The sequence below is a fragment of the Mustela nigripes genome, chromosome 4 (assembly GCF_022355385.1).
Source record: "Mustela nigripes isolate SB6536 chromosome 4, MUSNIG.SB6536, whole genome shotgun sequence".
Taxonomy (NCBI): Eukaryota; Metazoa; Chordata; class Mammalia; order Carnivora; family Mustelidae; genus Mustela; species Mustela nigripes.
The window spans coordinates 53,520,526-53,543,143 of record NC_081560.1 but is presented as its reverse complement, the minus strand read 5'-3'; the positions used below and the strand labels follow the sequence as shown (position 1 = coordinate 53,543,143).

Here is a 22,618-nt window from a genome sequence, read left to right as displayed (position 1 = left end):
ATAAATGAGGTTTCTTTTAAATCAGATTGTGAATTTATGTAAGTAAATAAAACTTTTTCTTTGTATTCTACCCTCCCCCCAAATGTGCCGAAATTTATACCCAAGAAAGTTAATGTAATTTTAAAAAGTCTTTTCCCTACAAAGATGAACTTCTAGTTTTCTCATCTACATGGAAAGTGAAAAGAGATGACTAGAACTGAATTCCCCCACAACCTTAGATGGGTCTGGATTGCATGGCAGACAATGTATGGTTCTTATATGGTTGGAATGATCTATCCACGTTTTTAGAGATCTTTGGCTTGTTCATTTGCATTTGAAAGTAGAAAACTAGTATTTCCTGGTTGTTCAGTTTGCTGTTTAGAGATGTAGCTTAAAATAGACGTCTGTGGGGTTAGACTGATCCATGACAGTCTAACAGTATTGGCCCAGTCTCTGTTGGCCCTGAATTGCATAACTATTTTAAGCTGTGACCTTAAGAGCTGACAGGGCATACTATACCCTCATAGCGCTGAGGGCCAGTTCTGTATTTCCAGGGCTGGACAGATCAGCTGTAAATTTCTATGCAATTAAGGCTATCATTCTAATATTTGGGGAATTCTCATACCCACTTATATATACAAACTGCTAGCCTGCCTTGATTTATATGATTTCATTAAAATAAATACCAGTGTAGGAAGAAAAAATAAAACACAAATCCAGTGTTTTACCTATTTATTTTGAGCATTGCTTGTTTGAGTGAAGTGCCTATAAAACAGGAAAACCTGAGTCATTAGATGATGACCATTATAAGATTTTGCTATTTTTAGGTGGTTATTGCCTCATTCTTTGATTGTCTTTGCCCGTGTTCTCGGCTCTTGTGTTAGGTTACTTATTTTCCCTCTTATTTCCCATTTTAGCCATTTAGTAGTTAGTGTCCTTGGTTGCTCATTTTCTTTTTGTCTTATTACTTCAAAACCTCTCAACATCATATCTGTTTTTTGTGATTATTCCTTAATTCCTACTAAGTGTAGGCACAAGGTTAAGTTCCTAGAACAGAAAGGTGGTATAAGACACAGTATTTGCTTCCTAAAAGCTTCTGTTCTAATTGAGGAGAGACTGTTCATTAAAATTAAAGATAATCGCGATTCACAGGCCTGTACTCCTGGGGATAAAAATACAATATATGTTTATAAAAAATTTTTAAAAAATTTAAAAAAATCAAAGATAGTGCATAGAAGTAATATGCAGTGGTATATGCTAAAAGCAGACTGAATGGTAAAAGGTAGCAGTGTTGAAATTAGGAGCAGGAAAAACGAGAGCCAGGGCAGAAATGAAAGACTTTGAGACGCTTAGGAGGCATGAACTGATTCTTGAGGGAAAGGAAACCACCCCACCCCTCCAAAAAAACATGAATAAAGGAGGAAGGTAGTATAGGCTCAAGAAACAACAGGTACAAAAGAGGAAGCTGGAATATGCTTTATGTATTTAAGAAAGAGTTGGTAAGCCATTTGAGTTAGTGGAGACTTTGAGGAAAATAATAGAAAATGAAGTTGGCAAGGTTGATAAAATCTGATTTTAGAATGACAGGTGACAAAGACAGGTGACAAAGCATTGAAGGTATGTGTGACTGTGTATTTGTGGAGTGTTAGGGGAAGAGAAGTTTCATGTTTAAAGTGGTATTTTTGTTTTATTACTTAGCAGACATAGGAGATACAGGAAAGCCAGTTTTGGGGCCATAGAGTTACTTCAGATATGAGAGATAGGAAGTTTGAACTTGGCTGTAAAGCATGTGACTGAAGACTTCACGAAAACAGTCGACAAGATTTAATTTGTGAATATAGAGAGGAAAAACAACTTAAAGGTAATTCTTAAGAATTTGAGCCTACAGTGAGAGTGATACCACCATTATAAGAAATGACATTGAGAAAAAGAAGGTGATAAACCTGAATTTTTGTTTGTTAAGTTTGACATCCATTAGAGGTGTCCAGTTTGTTTAGAGTGTGAATCTGAGAAGAGGACCCAGACTCAGTATCTGGATTTGGAAGTCTTGTACATATGGGTGGTGTTAGAAATTATGGCAGTATATGAAATTGATGAGGGAGTTAGTTTTGGGTTTGAAGTGCAGAAGGGTGTGACCTAGCTTTAGGGTTACACTCAGTCATTTAGGGACAAAAGGAAAATGTTGAGTCAAGAAAAGTGAAAATAGAGATAGGAGGAGTACAGGATGGTATGTCAACAGCTAACAGGAGTCTCCGAGAGTGTTGAATGCTGGAAAAATGACTTGGAGAGTGAGCATTGGGAAAAGTTCATGGATTTTGTTTGGATCATTTGATGAGACCCGAGAATAGTGCTGTTCATTATGAAAGCAATCAGCCACGTGTGACTAAGGTAAAATTAATAATAATTAAAAATTCATTTCCTCAGTGGCATTGAGCATCTTTCTTTCTTTCTTTCAATTCTTTCAACACTTTGCTTAACTTTAAGTTAGTTAACATAGAGTGAGTATTCATTTCAGGGGTAAAATTTAGGTTTCATCGCTTGCATGTGACACCCAGTAGTCATTACAGCAAGTGTCCTCATTAATGCCCATCACCCATTTACCCCATCATGCACCCCTGACCCCTCCAGCAACCTTTAGTTTGTTTCTTATAGTTAAGGGTCTCTTACGGTTTACCTCCCTCACTGTTTTTTTTTTTTTAATCTTATTTTATTTTTCCTTCCCTTCCCCTATATTCATCTGTTTTGTTTCTTAAATTACACATATGAGGGATGCCTGAAGGGTTTGGTTGATTAGGAATCTGCCTTTGGCTCAGGTCCTGATCCCAGGATCCTGCGATTGAGTCCTGTATCAGGCTCCTTGCTCAGTAGGGAGCCTGCTTCTCCCTCTACCTGCTTCTCCCTTTCCTCCACTCATGCTCTCTTTCTCTCTCTCTGCCTCTCTCAAATGATAAAATCTTTTTTAAAAAAATTCCATGTATGAGTGAGATCATATGGTATTTGTCTTTCTCTGACTGACCTACGTATAACACATCTTGACACATTCTTCAGTTGGTGGACATTTGTGCTCTCTCCATATTTTGACTATAGTGGGTAATGCTGCTATAAACATTGGGGTGCATGTGCCCACTGTTTTTGTATCCTTTGGATAAATACCTAGTAGCATAATTACTGCTGGTTCATAGGGTAGTCTGTAGTATTTAACTTTTTTTTTTTTTTTTTTTTTGTATTTAACTTTTTGAGGAACCTTCATACTGTTTCCCAGAGTGGCTGCACCAGTTTGCATTTCCACCGAAAGTGTGAGAGGGTTTGCCAGCACTGACCACATTTCAATAGCTAATAGCCACATGTGGCTAGTGGCCACAATATTGGACAGTCCTGATTCAGAATATTTTCATTCTTGTAGAAAGTTTTATAGGATAGAACTACTTTATAAAATTTAGGGAATACTACAGCAAAACTGAAAGCATTTATGTGAATGAATGGTGAAAATACTAACCTGGCAAGTATAGGATACATTTGAAAAGATTGATGAAAACAGGAAAAGGATAACTATCATCTTGGGAGCAAATAAAAGCTTTTTAAGAATATGATTTATGTTTATTCATATAATAAGTATTTATTGAGGGCCTATTATTTACCAAGTACTTTGCTAGGTATAGATATCACAAGCTTAAGTTACTAAGGAGTATATGCTCATATAATTGGAACAGGAATTTGGGGGGTTAGAAATCAGATGAGTTATGATATACTGTGATAATGCTTTAAATGCAGGACCCATCTTCTGTGAAAATCAAGTGTTCTGTTTAATCAGATGAGGGAACTTGTGAGGAAGGTTTCCTCGAGGAGGTGATTGATACAGGTTAGCTAAGGTAAGATGACTAGAAATTAGCCTAGTTGGCAGAGAAAGGATATTCCAGACAAAAGGTCAGAGTCACGTAATAGCAAGATGTGATCAGGGAAGGGAACACAGTTTTATGTGTTCAGACCAAGACTTCATGTGTGGTAGTCATGGTGGCAAGCACCACATGGTAGGAGATTCTTCCCTTGCCATGATGAGGAATTCAGATGGTATTCTGAAAGCAATGGGAAACCTTCAAAGGACCTTAAGAAGTAGAATATCATGGTCAGATCTACATTTTGGATTGCAGTTTGGACATGGGTGAGAGGAGCCTTATCTAGTTTCAAGGAGGTTGATTAGTTCAGTAGGAACACAGAAGAGAGGGAAGGACTAGAGAGAGAGTGGAGACTCAGAGAACAACTGAGTATGTTTTCTGAAGCAGCAAGTGATAGGAGATGAAATTGTATTGTTTCCTAAGGCATTTCTGAGGAGAATTGCTACTTGATACGACAAAAGTTCAGAGAGGCAAGGGATTAGCAAAGGATGTCAAATGAAGTCAGGAGGGTTGCTGGATTGAGTGTGTGTCCAGTCAAGTGACAGTGGAACGAAGTGAGGATGAAGTTCAAGAGTATTGGAAGAGAAGATGGCAGAAGGTTAAATGATAGTGGTCAGAGAAGAGGCAGTGCTGAACTTGAGTTCTTGGAGGTGGAGTCTAGCTGGTGACGAAGTTTGGTTGGGGTTCTGCTCGTTGGGAGACATTTTGAGCATAGAACCGATTTTCCTTCCCAACCTGCTTTCGCTCCTTAGTTCTTTTTCTCAGTGGAAGTGCTCATCCTCTTTCTTGTGATCCAGATCAGAATTCTTACAGAGCGATTTGATCTTCTTAACAGTGATTTTATTTTATTTTATTTTATTTTATTTTATTTTTTTAAAGATTTTATTTATTTATTTGACAGACAGAGATCACAAGCAGGCAGAGAGGCAGGCAGAGAGAGAGGAGGAAGCAGGCTCCCTGCTGAGCAGAGAGCCCGATGTGGGGCTCGATCCCAGGACTCTGAGATCATGACCTGAGCCGAAGGCAGCGGCTTAACCCACTGAGCCACCCAGGCGCCCCATCTTAACAGTGATTTTAAATGAAATTTTTAGTTTTAGGTCTGAATCCTGCAGTTAGAGTTAGACCTTGATTCAAGTCTTGGTTTTGCCTCTTAAATCTTGATCAGGTGTTTTCTCTAGGTATGAGTGTCATCTGTAAAATGGCAATAATCAGTGTTGCTTCAGTGGGATAATGTATGTAAACACAGTGCTTAGAACAGAGAAAAGTTTATAATAATAATAATAATAATAATAATAACTATTATTATTATTATTTTATCTAGGTCTTTCTCTTGTCAGTGTTCTTTTTCAGGCCCCTATTATCTAGAAGGTAGAATAGCTTCTTACTGGCTTCTCGGCCTCTAGCTTTTCTGTCACATACTTGACATCCCAGAGTTTTCCTAAAACCCAGATATGATCATGTACTCCTTTTCCCTTCCTCAGAATCTTCCTAGGTTTCCAGCTGTAGACTTTACAAGGTATTAAACTTTTACACATTTCATTTTCAAGAAGTGGAAGAGTTAATGTGGAATAGAGGTTGTGATAGAGGCTATTATATCCATTCAGGATGATCTGTGGTAACTCAGTTTACCGCTGAAGAACTGAAAAAAGCTTCAGATCTTTAGAAACTATGAAAGTTCCATGTAGAAGTAGGCAGATTTTCCTTTGATTTTTTTTTTTCTTTCACTTTCTTAAGTGGGTATGGTTCAATAAAGAATGAATAGGATGCTAGGAAGTTGGATTTTTTCCTTAATTTGCAGTTTTAAAGGAGATCTTCAGATCCTTCTGGTTAATTGTTTGCCTCTTGGGAAGGGTTTCTGTAACTAAACTTTTCCCTGTGTAGACAAAGAGTTGAGAAGAGTTGACCTTTAATTTGGATTAAGACCAGAATAAATAGAAATAGAAATAGAAATAAGTAGGAGTTGAAGACAAGTGTATGTCTTTGTTTTGATTGAGCTTTTCTCTCCAACTCCTGTGTTACTCATCTGTGTATTCCTCATCTATGGGAGGCACTCAGTAAACACTTACTGTAGTAAATTGAACTGAATACATGGAGTGCAGCTGCTTTTTATGTTGGATTATTTGTGTGTCAACCTTCTAAATTATGAAGAGGAAAAATACAAATTGAGTCCTTTTGTTTGTTTGCCAGTTATTAATTTGTAGCCCTAAGAACTGCCTAATATTCTATAATCAAGTAGTGTTAGAGGAAACTGTTTTATTTGAAAATGTGAATTTTTATTACAAAGTAACATCAGATTTTTTTTTTAAGGAAGAATTTTTTTTTAAGATTTTATTTATTTATTTATTCGACAGAGATCACAAGTAGGCAGAGAGAGAGGGTGGGGGGTGGGGTGAGGGGGTGAGCAGCTCCCTGCCAAGCAGAGAGCCCAATGCAGGGCTTGATCCTAGGACCCTGGGATCATGACCGGAGCTGAAGGCAGAGGCTTTAACCCACTGAGCCACCCAGGTGCCCCACATCAGATATTTTTATTATTAAAAAATAATTATCGGTGGTAGATCATAGGAACAGTACTGCTACAAGTTAAATATAAGAAAATACATAAGGTGTTCTGTGGAACATGGGCTTTAGGAAATGAGTGGGACACACTTAAATTTATTTAAAAACCAGTGTCATATTTTTAAAATTAGGCATTTAGGGAGGTCTTTTAACTTTCTCATGACACTAGGGTATTAGTAGTTGCTGTGGCATTAATTAGGGGGTCCCTACCATTGTTTTCCCAGAGTTCTTATATAGGTGCATTGAATCCTTATGACTCAAAATGTATTTTGTATGTTTTTGCGTAATTTGAAAACTATTTATACTTGGTCATATAAACTTTTAAAGTTGTCAGCCTGCTTTTAAACTGATTTATTATTATTGCATCATTGAAGAGTGTATGTATGTGAGTGCGTGCATACGCATGTAATTGTTGGTAGTTAAGATGATTAGGTACTTTCCCTCTTTTAGAGTATGGTTTCCTAAAGTGTTCTGTGATAGAGTCAAAATAATCTATGATTTAGTTTTTGCAGCTTTGAAATTTTAAGACTGGTTTTCAGGTTTAGATCCTAGAGAAATCATTTTATAAAATCAAGATTGACAAGAGGCTGACTTATAAAGTAGAATACTGTTTTTTCTTTCTAATATAAGCTAAGAGATAAATCTCTCCAATTACCAGAATGCTGTTAATCTAGTCCTGGTATCAAGGCACCTGAGAGACCAAGTAATAATCAGAATTAATTGGTGAGCATGGAATCAGAGCATTAGGGGGTAGATAGTCTTTTGGAGTAATAACCTGTCTCAGCAGGTTATGTGTGAAATAGTGGAAGTGCTTAACACAGTGCCTGATGTGGTTATGATTTTCCTTGGAATTGAGGCTGTATCCATCTTTCTACATCTAGTAACTAGGATACTGTTTCCTTCCAGTTAGTGTTTTTCCTTAATATGATTGTTAACAATAAATAGTGATAAATTCTTCTTGTTGGGTTTTCCCATATTCTAAACCAGACATTCAAAATGTAATTAGATTCCCTCAAGAAGAACATCTTAAAATTAAACTTTTTAGTAGGGGCGCCTGGGTGGCTCAGTGGGTTAAAGCCTCTGCCTTCGGCTCGGGTCATGATCTCAGGGTTCTGGGATTGAGCCCTACATTGGGCTCTGCTCGGCAGGGAGGCTGCTTCCCCCTCTCTCTCTGCCTGCCTCTCTGCCTACTTGTGATCTCTGTCAAATAAATAAAAATCTTTTAAAAAATTAAACTTCAGTTATAATGCTGCTTATGAAATTCTGTAGGAAAAATTATTTTCTCATTGACTATTTTAATGTTTCTTTTTGTCATAAGCAATTTTACATGCTGATTTTATTTTAGCAATGTCCTCAAATTTTGGTGTGACATCTCTGGGAAATATACAGTCTCCTGTGATGACTGGGCTGCTTTTATTACTTAGGTATTTATTCAGGTGTAGTTGACACATGTGTTATATTAGTTTCAGGTATACAACAAGGTGATTCCTACAGCTCTCTAGATAACTCTATACATTAGGGTTTATGCTCACCACAACTAAAGCTACTGTCTGTCACCATATGACGCTATTACAGCGCCATTGACCATATTCCCTATCCTCTACCTTTCATCCCCGTGACTTATTCTATAACTGGAAGCCTGTACCTCCCACTCTCCTTCACCCACTTTGCCAGTGTCTTCATCCCCCTCCCTTCTGGCAGCCATCAGTTTGTTCTCCATATTCATGGATACACTGTTTTTTTTTTTTTTTCCTTAGCATTTTAGATAGATCTCAAAATCAAATCATAACCATCTCAAACCATATCAATACAGTGGGTTTTGAGTAGCCTTAGTGTGAGATTTTAGCAGTTTCCCTGGGTAAACTTTTGCCAGTGTGTGTCTAGTTGGGTTTTATTTGTTTTTTAATACTTCTCTGTTTATATCTTATTCATGTTGTTTGGAAGGACATTGATCTCCAAAACAGGAAGTAGAAAGAAAATATTAGAGTTTATTTTTCTAATCAAATAACTGCAAATGTCTGCTTCTTGTGTTATAGTACAATGTTTGCATAGATACGCACTTACTGTATGCATGTAATTAATAAATAGATTGTAAAATTAGCATATTTTTACTGTTGGGGTTATATAGTAAAGAAAGTTTAGAGTCCACTTGGTGTCTGTTTTCTTAAAATCGGCATTCTGTGTGCTTGCTTCTTAAGTCGGCTTAGATATCCCTTGTAAGTGTATCCATTCTGTTAGGAATATGTTAGTTCTTTAAACTTTCTTGAATTTGATAAGTATCAAAGCACTCATGAAGTTTAGGCTACATTTTCAAAAATGTCCACATCTGCTCTTCATGGACCACATCTGCTCTTCATAAATAATGGCAACTTCTCTGGGACTTGAAATGGGAAGAAAAAAGCTTAAGTACCACCTACCACCCCTCATCAGGAGCAGATTCTAAGTGACTGGAATTGCCTTTCCTTCCTGGTTTGAGGCTCAACAGAGAGCAGTGTCTAAATGAGTCAGAATTGATAAGCAGGTTTTGCCCACGTATACCTCTGAGATATTTGCTCTAGAAATGCAGCCTACTGTGTATTAGGCATTGTTGAATTTCTGATCCTTAATTTTAAGAGGTGTTTGGCCTGTAAGTCAAACTTGACCTAGTCACTTTTTAAATAAAAGATAATGAAAACCCCACATCTTGAATTTATGCATATTTTTGGTCAAAGCAACTTTCCTATCTAATCTAAGATCATATAAGCACACTGATTTAATCATGTCTATAATGTAATGTAGAGGATACAGTAGATCTTCTACAGGTCTTATTTAAAAATGATGAATAGAACTTCATATTCTGTTCCATTCAGAGCAGTTGGCAGTGTTGTATCTATAATGTGGATTTGAATCCATTAATTTCCTACTTAAAACCATTTATAACCCAGTTGCCTCCAAAGCCCAAATAATATCTGTGGTTCCTAGGGAGAATGGTATAGCCTATAGATGAGTAGAGGGCTTGGCTTTGCTACGAGACAGTGAAGTTTATATAATCTCTCAAAGCTTTAGGATAGAGCACTAGATAACAAAGTTAAGTGTAAACTAGTTGAGTACAGTTCTGGCCACTTAGTAAATTCAATAAACACAAGTGATTATTATATGGCAGGTATTGTCTGAATAGTCTGAAGTGGGAGGGATGGGCATGATACCTTAATAAGAACCCACTCCTCAACTTCCCCCAAAAGTCACTGCTTTAAGAAATTGAATAAGATCCTTCTTGATCTGCCTCCAATTCTGTCTTTAGTGCCTCACTTCTTTGAACTTTAACTCTGCGGGCATGTTGTCTCAAAGTTAGGCCTCTTTTTTTTTTTTTTTTTAATTTATTTATTTACTTAAAATTTATTTGTCAGAGAGAGAGGGGGAGAACACAAACAGGCAGAGCAGCAGGCAGAGGCAGAGAGAGAAGCAGACCCCCTGCTGAGCAAAGAGCCTGATGCAGGACTCGATCCCAGGACCCCGGGATCATGACCTGAGCCAAAGGCAGCGGCTTAACCAACTGAGCCACCCAGGCCTTCCTACTTGCTTTTACTCTCCATAAGTTAGTGGTTTCTTCTCTTCCTTGAAGCCTTCATGTTTCTTCTTGACAGTGAATTGTTTTCTTCTGTACTACTTAAGCATCTTGTGCTTTTTGTTGTTGTTGTACATATTACAATTATTTGCTTGTCTCCCTTACAGGCGAGAGTTTCAGGTCACATCTTATTTACCCAGCAGTGTTAAGCACACAGCAGGTACTCAGGAAATGTTTGTTGAATGAATCAATCTTACTTGTACCCTAAGTTTTCCTTCAAAGATCTAAGACTTATAAAAATCTGAATGGCTCTTACAGTTATTTGTACTTAATAAATTATGTAATTTCAAATGTATTGGAGTTCACATTTCTCTCGAGTGTTCATCTTACTGCAGGCATCGCGATAAGTGTGTTACATACATTATCTCAGTTAATTCCCACTACTCTGAGGTCCTCAAAAAAAGGAACTGTAGAGAGAATTAGAACTCAAAGACAGGCCTGCCTGACTCCAAAGCTTTGTTAAATTTATATGCTTTGCTAAACTGTCTGTTGTGCCTACTCAGAAACTTGATATTAGTTTAAAATGTTTATTTTGATATTGGTTTACATGTTCCATGATGTGTAAATAGTCTCGGAAGTCATTGGGTGACATGGTTCATCTTCATTTAAAGAATGCAGACAGCACTAAGTTATTTCTTAATATTCTCAAGTTATAGTTCTTCTGTAGGAAACACTTGTTATAGCTTTTTGAATAAAGAAGTATTTTGTAACTAATGAGCATAATTTCCAAACTTAGGATATTATTTTTTGTATTGACACTGTAATATGCAATCTATCCAAGTCATTTGTCAAAGCTCTCAAAGCCCATTCCCAAATTTATATTACTCTCTTTGTAAAGGCTTTAATTCAGTCATGTAGTTTCTGGGTTTTTTAGTGGACACTCATATGGTTTTTTATAGTTTTTATGGGTATCATACAAATGTGCCATATTTTAATTTTTTGTCATTTCAATTTTGGTTATAGTTGTTTATAAAGATATTAATAATATGAGAGCCACAAACGTTAGCTCTTTGGGAGCTTAGTTTAATTAGAGTTTTTTAATCTCAGCACTATTGACATTTTAGGCCAGATATTCTTTGATTTGGGGGTTTGTCCTGTATATGGTAAAATGTTTAGCAGCATCCCTGGCCTCTACTCACTAAATACCAGTAATGATCCCCCAAGTTGCAACAACCAAACATGTCTCCAGACATTCCCAGATATCCCCTAAAAGACAAAATTATCTCCCGTTGAAAACCATTATTTTGAAAAGATTCAGAACCAGAAAAAGTACTTTTTTTTCTAGTTACCCCTGTTTAGAACAATTTTCTTGAGGTTTGATTCTTATAGAGGACAGCCAGTTAAAAATTACATTCACTGGTTTTTAGTGTATTTACAGAGTTGTGCAACCATCCCCACAGTCTAATTTTAGGACATTTTCCTAGCCTCATAAAGAAACCCCAGTCATATTAGCAGTCACTTCCCATTTCTCCCGCCTGTCCTCTACCCCTAGACATACCTGGTTTTCTTTTTATGTTTAGGAATATACACTCTCCTTGTCTTATAAAGCAAACCAGCTGCTGCTGCTTTTTTTTTTTTTTTAAAGATTTTATTTATTTATTTGACAGATAGAGACCAGAAGTGGGCAGAGAGGCAGGCAGGGAAAGAGAGGGGGAAGCAGGCTCCCTGCGTGCGAGCAGAGAGCCCAATGTGGGGCTAAATCCCAGGACTCTGAGATCATGACCTGAGCGGAAGGCTGAGGATTTAACCCACTGAGCCACCAGGTGCCCCTATACAGAGACTTCTGTTTTTTCCTGTTTATAACTTTAAAGGCCCTTAGATTTGTTTAGGTAGACACCAAATTAATCTCTAGAGGAGATAAACCTAAATAGGCTGAGTTGAGAATCATTTTAGTATTATTCAGAAAAGTAAGACGTCTAGGGCACCTGGGTGGTTCAGTGGGTTAAGCCTCTGCCTTTGGCTCGGGTCATGGTCTCAGGGTCCTGGGATCGAGCCCCACATTGGGCTCTCTGCTCAGCAGAGAGCCTGCTTCCCCCTCTCTCTCTGCCTGCCTCTCCGCCTACTTGTGATCTCTGTCTGTCAAATTAAAAAAAAAAGAAAGAAAGAAAAAAGTAAGAAGTCTCCCTGGCCCTCTGTGGCAAGTTTTGTTATAGAAATAAACAGTTTTGTTTTTTTCTGATTAGTTCTAGTAGATAAACATGATTTCTAGTCTATGTGTAAAAAACACAACTATGAAACACATATACCTAAAGTAGCATCATGAACCTGTTGCTTCATTATTATTAAGTAGATTATTTTCAGAATAATTTAGAATTATTAGTTGAATTGATAGTTGGCTTAATTTTTTTAAAAAAGATAGATCTTTCTGTTTTTCAAATTTGTGGGTCTATTTTACCTACACAGAAATGTTACCTGGTGCTCACTCTGAGAAAAAAATATGTAAAATGTTTTTTTTTTCTTATAAGAAGTAAGTGCCAGTTGGATTATTTTGAGTCTGTTTCTTATCAATAATGTGGAAATATTAATAACTGCCCTGTTTACTTCAAAGGGTTGGTAGGAAATGCTAAAAGAATTAAATCAGTAATAGTTGAAGGAAGTGGATGGTAAGATTGTACCTTCATTTTGTTATTTCTACTTGCCCCTCATGTTTCTCTTCCTTTTAAATGTTATTATGGAGTCATAATTTCTTTAAATGTCATTTATAGCTGACTTCGTAGGGATTGACCAAGCCCTCTTTCCTTTGGTTTTCATGTCTGTGGTTACAAATTATATAAAATATTTTCAACAAATAAGACAAAGTTTCCTTAATAAGTAGAGCTATTCAAAAGGAGAATCCAAGTAGACAAATGGCAAAGGACATGAACACTTAATTCAGAAAGAGTATTCAAATAGCAAGTAAACATTTCAGCTCCATTAGAAATTTTTAAAAATGCAGATAAAAGCAATAATGAAATGCCATATTGGGCTTATGAATTACCCACTTTTTTTTTCTTTTAAGATAAATCTTTAATTATGTTAATAATACATGGAAACATTGTCTTTTTAGTTTTTAAAAATGTACCTAGGGTAAGTAAAGCTTAAAAAGCTCCTGCTGATTAATTCCATTCTTCAGATACCCTTTTGGAAGTAAGCACTCTTAATCAGTTTGTCACATGTCCTTTCAGAACTTTTCCCTTTTATTTATTACGTGTGAATATCATTGTAGGATATCTGTAATGCTTGTAATGTAATCATCAGGAACTTTGATTGTTTAACTCAGTCATATGTTTTAGAGATCTCTCTTAGGTTTGTATGTAAAGATTTTTCGCATTCTTTTTAACTACTACACAACATTGCTGTAGTGTTAACTATTTTACAGTTCCTCAAGTATTCCCCAATTTATAACTATTTAGGTAGTTTCTGATTTTTTTACTGTCCTAAACACAGATACAATGTATTCATATTTTCATAGTCTTTGGAAAAAGAAAAGCTAAGCAGAACAGGATTGCTGGAGAGGGAAGGCCATAACTGTTATAAATAGAGCATTCTGGGTATAGAACACATGGAGAAGATGATACTAGAATAAGGACTTGAAAGAAGTAAGAAGGTTGAACATACATGTGCTGAGGCAAAACTGTTCTAGGCCGAAAGAACAGAGTTCAAGGGCCATAAATTGGGATTATGCCTAGTGTGTTCAAGGAATGATAAGGAGGAGCCAGAGCGTGAGATTGAAGAGGTGATGGGTGTATGTATAGTTTATGTATAGGACTTCGTAGGTGATTATAAGGCCTTTGGCATTTGCTCTGAATACAGTAGGATGCACTGTAGGATTTTAGGTAGAGAAGCAACACTGTTTTTCTGGGAACTATGTTAAGAGTGAATTTATGGAGTAGGGCAGTGGTGGCAGTTAACAATTAGAGTAGTCAAGCAGGAGAAAAGCTTGGATTAACTAGCTTAGAATAAGGTGCAAGTAGTGGAGTGGGGTGGAGAAGTGGTCGGATCCTGGATCTGTTTTGAAGGAGCACTCAACAGGGTAGGGAATAAAGTATGAGAGAAAGACAGGAATCAAGAATAAGGATTATTCAACAGGTTTTGATCTAAGCAAAGGTGAAGATACATAGGTAAAGTTGTATCTTTGTCTTAAAAATTACAGAATTCTGATAATGATCAAGTCTATCAATATTTTTCTTTGTTTTAGAATCTTGCTTAAGAAAACCCTGTAGGTTGGATGGCTCAGTTGGTTAAGTGACTGCCTTTGGCTCAGGTCATGATCCCAGAGTCCTGGAATTGAGTCCTGCATCAGGCTCCCTGCTGGACAGAGAGTCTGCTTCTCCCTCTAACCCTCCCCCTTCCCATGTGCGTGCGCTCTCTCTCTCTCTCTCATGGTTTCTCTCTCTTACTCTCAAATAAATAAATAAAATCTTTTTTTAAAAAAAAGAAAGAAAGTAAACCCTGTAGTTCTTCTGTATTTTCTTTTAATATTTTTTGTTTGTAGTTTTATTTTGCTTCTACTTTCAGTTTTTTTTTTTTAAATACCTGTTTGCAGTTTACTTTCGTGAATGGTGTCAGATTGAGATCTGAACTTTCTCACCCCACTCCCATCCGCACAGCACACCAGATAGCCAGTAGTCCCAAGCCAAAATAAATTTCTTCTTTTCCCTCTGATTTAAGACATCATTTTTATCATAAATTGAAATCTCATATGGACATGAATATATTTTAGAACCTGTATTTTAGTTGCTAATTCTCTTTCTAAGCCATTATTACTTTGTTTTTAATTACTATAGCTTTGTAATACGTTTTTATTCTACTATTTTACTTTTTGAGAATTGTCTTGCCTGATCTTTCACATGTTAAATCAGTTAGTAGTGTTTCTTGGAAAATTTATTATTTTAATTTATTATTGTGTTTGTATGAGTTGATTTTAGAAAAATTAACACATTTATAATAAGGAATCTTCCCTGTAAGAACATACATTTCTTTTATTCAGGGCTTACTTGATGTTTTTTATGTCTTCTTCCCCAAGACTTGCACATTTCTTTTTTTTTTTTTTTATTTAAATTCAGTTAATTAACATAAGGTATATTATTAGTTTCAGAGACAGAGTTCAGTGATTCATCAGTTACATATAATACCCAGTGCTCATTACATCCCATGCCCTCCTATAATGTCCATCACCCAGTTACCTCATCCTGCTAAACCCTCCCCTCCAGCAACCCTCATTTTCTTTCATATGGCCAAGAGTCTCTTACCGTTTGCCTCTGTTATTTTCATCTTATTTTATTTTTCCTTCCTTTCCCCTATGTTCATTTGTTTTGTTTCTTAAATTCCACATGTGAGTGAAATCATATGGTATTTGTCTTTCTCTGATTTACTTCACTTAGCATAATACCCTTTAGTTCCATCCTGGTCATTGCAAATGACAAGATTCACTCTTTTTAATGGCTGAGTAATATTCCATCTCTCTCTCTCTCTCTCTCTCTCTCTCTCTCTCTCTCACACACACACACACCCACACACACACACACACATTCTTTATCCATTCATCTGTTGATGAACATCTGGACTCTATATAAATAGTTTGGCTGTTGTGGACATTGCTGCTATAAACATTGGGGTGCAGGTGCCCCTTTGGATCGCTACATTTTTATCTTTGGGGTAAATACCCAGTAGTACAGTTGCTGGGTAGTACAATTGTTGGGTCATAGGGTAGCTCATTTTTAGCTTTTTGAGGAACCTCCATTCTGTTTTCGAGAGTGGCTGCATTGGCTTGCATTCCCACCGACAGTGTAAGAATGTTCCCCTTTCTCTGCATGAGACTTGCACATTTCTAATTACATTGATTCTTGGGTATTCGTGGTTATTGTTGCTATTACAAATGGAATTTTTTTCTTTTTTTTTAATTGAAAATTGCTGTTATAGAGGAAAGCTGTTGATTTTTTATGTTTATCTTGTATTTGGCAGTCTTGCTGAAATGTCTTATTTGTTCTAATAATTTGTCAATTTTCTAGAGTTTCCTTCCTCATTTATTTATTTTATCTTATTGGATTGACTTGCACCTTCATGATATATAGAATATTAAAGGCAGGGATTGGAATCACTTCTGTTAAAAAGCATAGTGAGATATCAATTTTTTGTCTATTAAAGGTTTTTTTTTGTTTTCATCTTACTGGAATTTCTCTTGTGCATGAGATGCAAAAGTACTCTTGTATACTTCTAGTGGAAATTCAAATGAATGTAGCTCTTTATATATGCTCCTGTGGTTTTTTAATGGGTATGTAAAGTCTTTTAAGAGTGTCTCCATATCCTTTGACCTAGTAATCTCACTTCCAGGCCTTCATCTCTTGGAAGTAATAAGAACGAATATTTTTGTTCAAGTTGCTTATTATTTATATAGCTCTGGGTTACTTGTGTGTTTCAAAATAACCTTAATGTTGAATACCAGGGTAAGGGTTTTGTATGTTCTGGTATATGTGTATGATGGAGTATTATACAATCATTATACTATTTTAAAAGGATTTGTAATAACTTGGAAGCATTTACACTATTAAATAAGTAAAAAAGAACAGAATACAACAGATTGTTTATGCAGGAGTGTTGCATCATTATCAAAATGCAGAATAGATTAGACGCAGATACACCAAAATGGTAATAGTAATAATCTCTGGGTAATAAATATATGCATGATTTTATTTTCTCTTTAATATTTTTCTCTGGTAAGTATGCATTGTTAAAATCAGAAGAAAAAACTTAAAGTGTATGTATCTGTAATACTAAACTGTATTTACCCTCTTCGAAATATGTGGAAAGGAAGAAATCTGGGCCCATTTCATTAAATGTCAAGGTTGGTTATAATTATTTTTTAAAATATATTCTATTATACAGCAGGTTTTGCTGAATGTCCTAACACCTGTCACAGGCTAAAGAATGAATGTGAGAGAAAAGAAACACAGTAGTTTCAGTGGCAGGTTCTGACTTACACTTTGGGATGTACACTTAAGTGATCTGAGCTCCATATCGATGAAGCAGGAGATAATTGTGGTATATGTCCACCTAACTCTTTTTCTTACTGTCTTGCCACCCATGTTAACGGGTCTTTTGCAAGCTAGGTATCATCTAATAGCTTTGTAACCTGCTGCTGGCCTACTTTAATAAGAAATCTTGTTGTGTTTATATGGATTTTAGATTGCCATTCACTTTATTTAAGAAACATTCATCGAGTACTTCCAGTGTGCCGCGAAGTTTGCTAGCCAAAGGACATAAAACCACACAGAGGCCCTCTGTCCTGAGCAGCTTTGGTTAGAAATAACTTGTGATTAATATTGTGATGGCATGAGAGGGTATCTAATAAGAGAAACCAGGAATACTCAGATTCTAATTCAATCCCTAAGGTCTCTTACGGAGCTAAATATACTGAAACTCAAGTAAGAGTAATACATTTATGGCTTAGGTGTAGGCCCCCTGTCTCAAAATTCAGAGAACTAGGTTACAGTTTATGGAACATGCTGTTTTTCTTTACTAGTTAGATCTACATTCCTTTCTTACTTTAAGCTTAAATTCAAGTCTCTTAGTACTGTTTTGAGGCAAAAGACCACTCTTGCTGTTGCTCAAGGAAAATGTGCACGAAACAGAGTTTCTTCTAAATACCCATTCTAGATGTTCCTGAGTATCTAGTGACCTAATATCATGTCACCTACCAAACAACTGGTGCCCGTTACCCTTGGCCCACATTTTGTACTTGGGGGGAAAAAAAAAAAGGAGCAGAACAAATAAGGAAAGGAATAGGAAAGATGGCCTGGTTGTTCCAAGCAGCCTTGGAATGTTTTTTTTGTTTGTTTGTTTTTACCTCTGATAGCATGTAAGGAAAAGATAAGAAGGGTCACTCTCCATTCCATCATGATGCATAGTTTGCATAGTTACAGCACCAAGAAATCTCGAGTTATATGTTAAGATTATGTGGTAACAGAAATTTTACAGACTAGAGTTTCAAAAGGGCATTAATTTATTCTTCAGACATTTTAGTAACTATGTATAGTTTGTTTCTGTAATTACTTGTCTTTCCCATTTTCATCAGCACTATCATTGGCACAGCTTCTTTTATTTTTTAAATCTTTATTAATTTTTCCTTGACAAATTGAACGCAAAGTCATTGCAACAAACCAACTGCTTTTCCTATGTAACAGCTTTTTTGTGTGCTTACTTTTTTTTGTAGTCCTAACTTTACAGATTGCATTATAAGTAAAATAGTGGTCTTATTGATACAGATTTCATTGTCTAATTTATAAGTCATCCTGTACCCAGCTTACCCTATAAAAAAAAGTGACACTTGAGGAAAAATTTCTGTACTCATAATTTCAACTCAAAACAGTGACAACATCCACTAACACATGGACCAGTCATTTTTTCTTAAGTCTTAGCATTCTCAGGCAATCCATTTTTAGGAATGGAAAAAACGGGAGTTGTATTTTGCTCCTCAGAGACAAGAGTATACGATCTCTTGGGAAGACAAAACAAACATTTACAGTATATGTTCACCATGTAGTTTGCCCATTGATATAATGAAATTTATGCACAGGATGTTATGAAAAAAGAAAGAAGAGGTTTCTGACCTAGATTCAGAAGGACACCTGTCAGGAAGATTTCCCAAAGGGAATGACACATGAACTGAGTTCTGTAAGATGAATTGAGCTTTTGTCAGACCAACAGAGATAGAGATTTGGAATGGGAAAATATGATGGATACTGGCTACATAAGTCAAAGGCTCAGAGACAATTAAGCATGGAACATTAGAAGAAGTAGGAGTTCAGTGTAGCTGATATTGAGATTGGGGATGGTGGAGGATTCCTGAGATGAAGCTATAAAAGTAAGCAAAAGCTAGATTATAAAGAGCTTTTTTACATCCTGTGCCAAGAAATGTTGACTTTACTGTGAATGTATTGAAGACTCATTGGGGAACTAGATTTGCATCTGCATTATGAAATTGGAAAGGGCAGAACTGGCATAATGGTGATAAGAACCTGTTCTAATGTATAGGCAATAAGGATGGAGAAAATGGACAAATCTGAGATACCTTGAAGAGGTATACTCAACAAGGACTGCTGATATTATAAGTAATGCATGCAGGGGAAAGAATAGCTTCTGGAGTTCTCTAGACCTGGATTCAAATCCCAGCTCTGTCACTTACCTGTTTTGTGACCTTGGGTGTTTTATGTACCTCTCGGAACTTGAGTTTTCCTTTTTCTTTTCTTTTTTGAAATTTTGTTTATTTGAGAGAGAGTAAGTGAGAGAGAAAGTACAAGTAGGGGAAGAGGGAAAGGAGAAGCAGGCTTCCCCACTAAGCAGGGAGCCTGATGTTGGGCTTGATCCCAGGACCTCGGGATCATGACCTGAGCCGAAGGCAGACACCCAACCAACTAAGCCACCCAGGTGCCCTCAGAACTTTAGTTTTCTTAACTTAAATAGGGACAGCAGTACTCAATCTACAGGGATGTGAGGAGTAGGTAAAATAACAGATAGGCATCCAGTAGCTAATTATAAAATGATAGCTCCTATTGTGGGGGTAGAAGGAGATGGAGGAGAGTTAAGAATGGCTTCAAGTTTTCAGTTTGGGCAGTGAGAAGGAGCTAGTTTACGAGAGTAGGATAATTGGTCTGATTCCTAGACACATTGCATGTGAGAAATCTGTTGGACACACTCCCTGCCAGATGACAGTAAGAGTATGACACTTGAGAGTGATTTAAGCAGAAGATACAGATTTGAGAGCCATCAGCTCACACATAGTAGTAAAATTTATGAAAGTACATGAGATAACCCAAGGAGAGAGTGAGAATGGGAAGAAAATTCAGAAAACTGGAAAAAAAAAAATCAGTGTGGGGATGGTTAGAGAAATAGGAGGAACACCAGTGGTGAGTAGTTACCAGTGAAGGACAAAGAGAGCATTTCGAGGAGAGTGTAGCATAAACAGCTTCACATGCTCCAGAGAGCTGAAACAAGATCAAAGAGTATCTTTGGGTTTACAAATTATGAATTGTTAATTCTGATTGTCATGATTTTAGTAGAGTGATGGGTTGGCCATACAGTTTTCGTAGTTTGAGGAGAGAATGGGAAATGAGGAGTAAAGGCAACAAGTGTGGATAAATCTTTTAAATATATGACACAGGTGCCTGGCAAGCTCAGTCAGTGGAGCATGTGACTCTTGATCTGCAGGTTGTGAATTTGAGTTCCATGTTGGGTATATATAGAGGTTACTTTAAAATCTTTTAAAATATTAAAAATGTCATAAAAGCCTAGATTTAAATGCTTATAATGGCTAACAGAGAGAAAGGGGTTTCTCAGAATGTAAGGAGCTAATAGCTCATTCAGTCAAATTTTAAGGAGAACAGAATGGTTGATTATGTCAAATGCAGCAGTGAGAAAATACACATTGGATTTGACTGTTAAGGAGGAAGTCTGCGAGCCAGGAGTTAGGTCTTTGTGGTGGAGTCCTTTGAATGCCAGACTTTGTCTGATGGGAAATGACTAAAAGTTAGTGAGCATGGAAGTGATATGATCAGAACGGCATTATAAGATTTTCTGGGAACAGTTTGAAAGATGAGGTAGGAGGTGTGAGTCTCATGTAGGCTAGTAGAGGCATAAAGTAATACCAACCTGGACCAGGGTGATGGTTCTGGGGACAGAAAGATAAGATGAATGTAAGAGCTATTATTATGCTTTTATGTGCCTTTTAACTTGGCTATCATATGGATGTAATTAATGGGTAAAGGAGAACATTAGTTAAAAGTTGATGTTTTAATGTTTCAAGTATAGGTATTAAGGAGAGTGATAGTTAACATTTACCAAAACAGAATTATTAGTAGAAGCAAGTTTTTGAAGATGTATTCATTTTTAAACATTCCTTTAGTAAGCTTATGTTATTGAGTGGGTACTGTGTGTTGAGTAGTGTTCCATATGCTGGAGACAGCAGTGAACATGACAGGCAAAATCTGTGTTCTCATGGAACTTAACATTCAGAAGTGAGGTGAAGACAAAAAAGTTTAAACAAGGACAAGATAATCTAATCCAAGTAAGATGAAACTTGGTGATGATACAGAAATGGTAGTCCATTTTAGATGATGTGATCAGGAACTTAGAATATTACTAAGGAGTCAGTGGTGCAAAGATTTGGGTGCCTAGGCATTCCCACCCAGACTGGAGAGGATGTGCAGAGGCCCCAAGAAGGGAATGAGCTTGATTTGTTTGAGGGCTAGAAAAAAAGGCCAGTTTGTCAGGAGCAGAGTGAACAGGAGAGAGACTGATACTATGTGATGGGGTTTGAGGGTGTGTAGCATTAAACTTGAGTAACCTGGAAGCTTTGGTAAAGAATTTGGTGATTAGGGTCACCTAGGTGGCTCAGTCGGTTAAGTGGCTACCTTTGCCTCAGGTCATGATTTCGGGGTTCTGGGATTGAGCCCCATGTTGGGCTTCCTGCTCAGCCAAGGGCCTGCTTCTCCCTCTCTCTGCCACTCTCTCTACTTGTGCTGTATCCCTCTGTCAAATAAATAAATTCTTAAAAATAATAAAATAAAATGAAAGAATTTGGTGATTTATACTTGACTGGTAGCAGTGGAAATGAAAGAAACTAATACTGAGCTATGTTGAACTGATTAGTTCAATGTAGGACAGCTAGGTGAAGAAGTCCAGACAGTTGTCAGGCTTAAATATATAAATTCAAATATGACTGGCTTAGTACTATTCATTGGAATAACTTGCCGGGTTGTTTAGGCGTTGAACAAATAAATGCTCATAATATGAAGGGTTGAGAAATAGATCATGGAAATGGTCTAAGGAATGGGATCTAAGGGATCTAAAGATCTATGGAAGGATCTAAGAATGACCAGGCAGTGATCGGGGATTCCTAGCACTTCTTTGATGTTATGAAGGGCATTTTAAATACCACTGCAGCCTGAAAGGAATGACCTAGTGTTGTATGAACAGCAGGAAAAATTAAGTATTCAGAAGATACATAGAGATATAAAAATTAAACTTTACATGTGTGTATTGTTTTAAAGTTTACAAAGTCTTTACCCTTTAGGAAATCAACTTGATCTTCATAAAGAACTCTGTGAAGTAGATAGGAGACAGAAATTTTAGAGAGGTCAGCATTATTAAGAAGTGAGGAAGCTTGAGGATATTCAAGTGCATGATCTTTGAATGGCACATGAATTTACGACATCTGACTTTACTTGTGTTGCTTTACCTATCACAGTATGTTAATTCAAAAATGATCAGAAATTTAAGTTTAGTAGAAAAACAAAAAATGTATCCTTACTAAAACAGTACAAAAGACATATATTTTTTATTTGTATTATAGTTATTGGTGCTATCCAAAGGTTTCAGAGTGTTTCGAATACACAGGAGAATGAGACTGACTTTGGCTGAGAAAATGAGAGGTTTAATTTTGTTTAGAAAGTGTGTACTCTTTCCTCATGTACTAAATTTTCTTTTCCTGGTTGCTCTGTGTGTTTCAAGTATTACATATGCAGCTTTGAAATAAGCCCTTTTATTTTACACTCAATTCTCACGTGTTTATTTCTGCTACCATATTTTATTCTTGTGTTGCCACCCAATT

General features: G+C 36.6%; 1 protein-coding gene across 3 annotated transcripts in view; it reads left to right on the top strand.

Annotated features, from left to right (window-relative positions):
- The window catches only part of SP4 (Sp4 transcription factor), an 86,799-nt gene that overhangs the window by 24,728 nt on the left and 39,453 nt on the right, over positions 1-22,618 (top strand). The gene's annotated exons all lie outside the window — the stretch shown is intronic.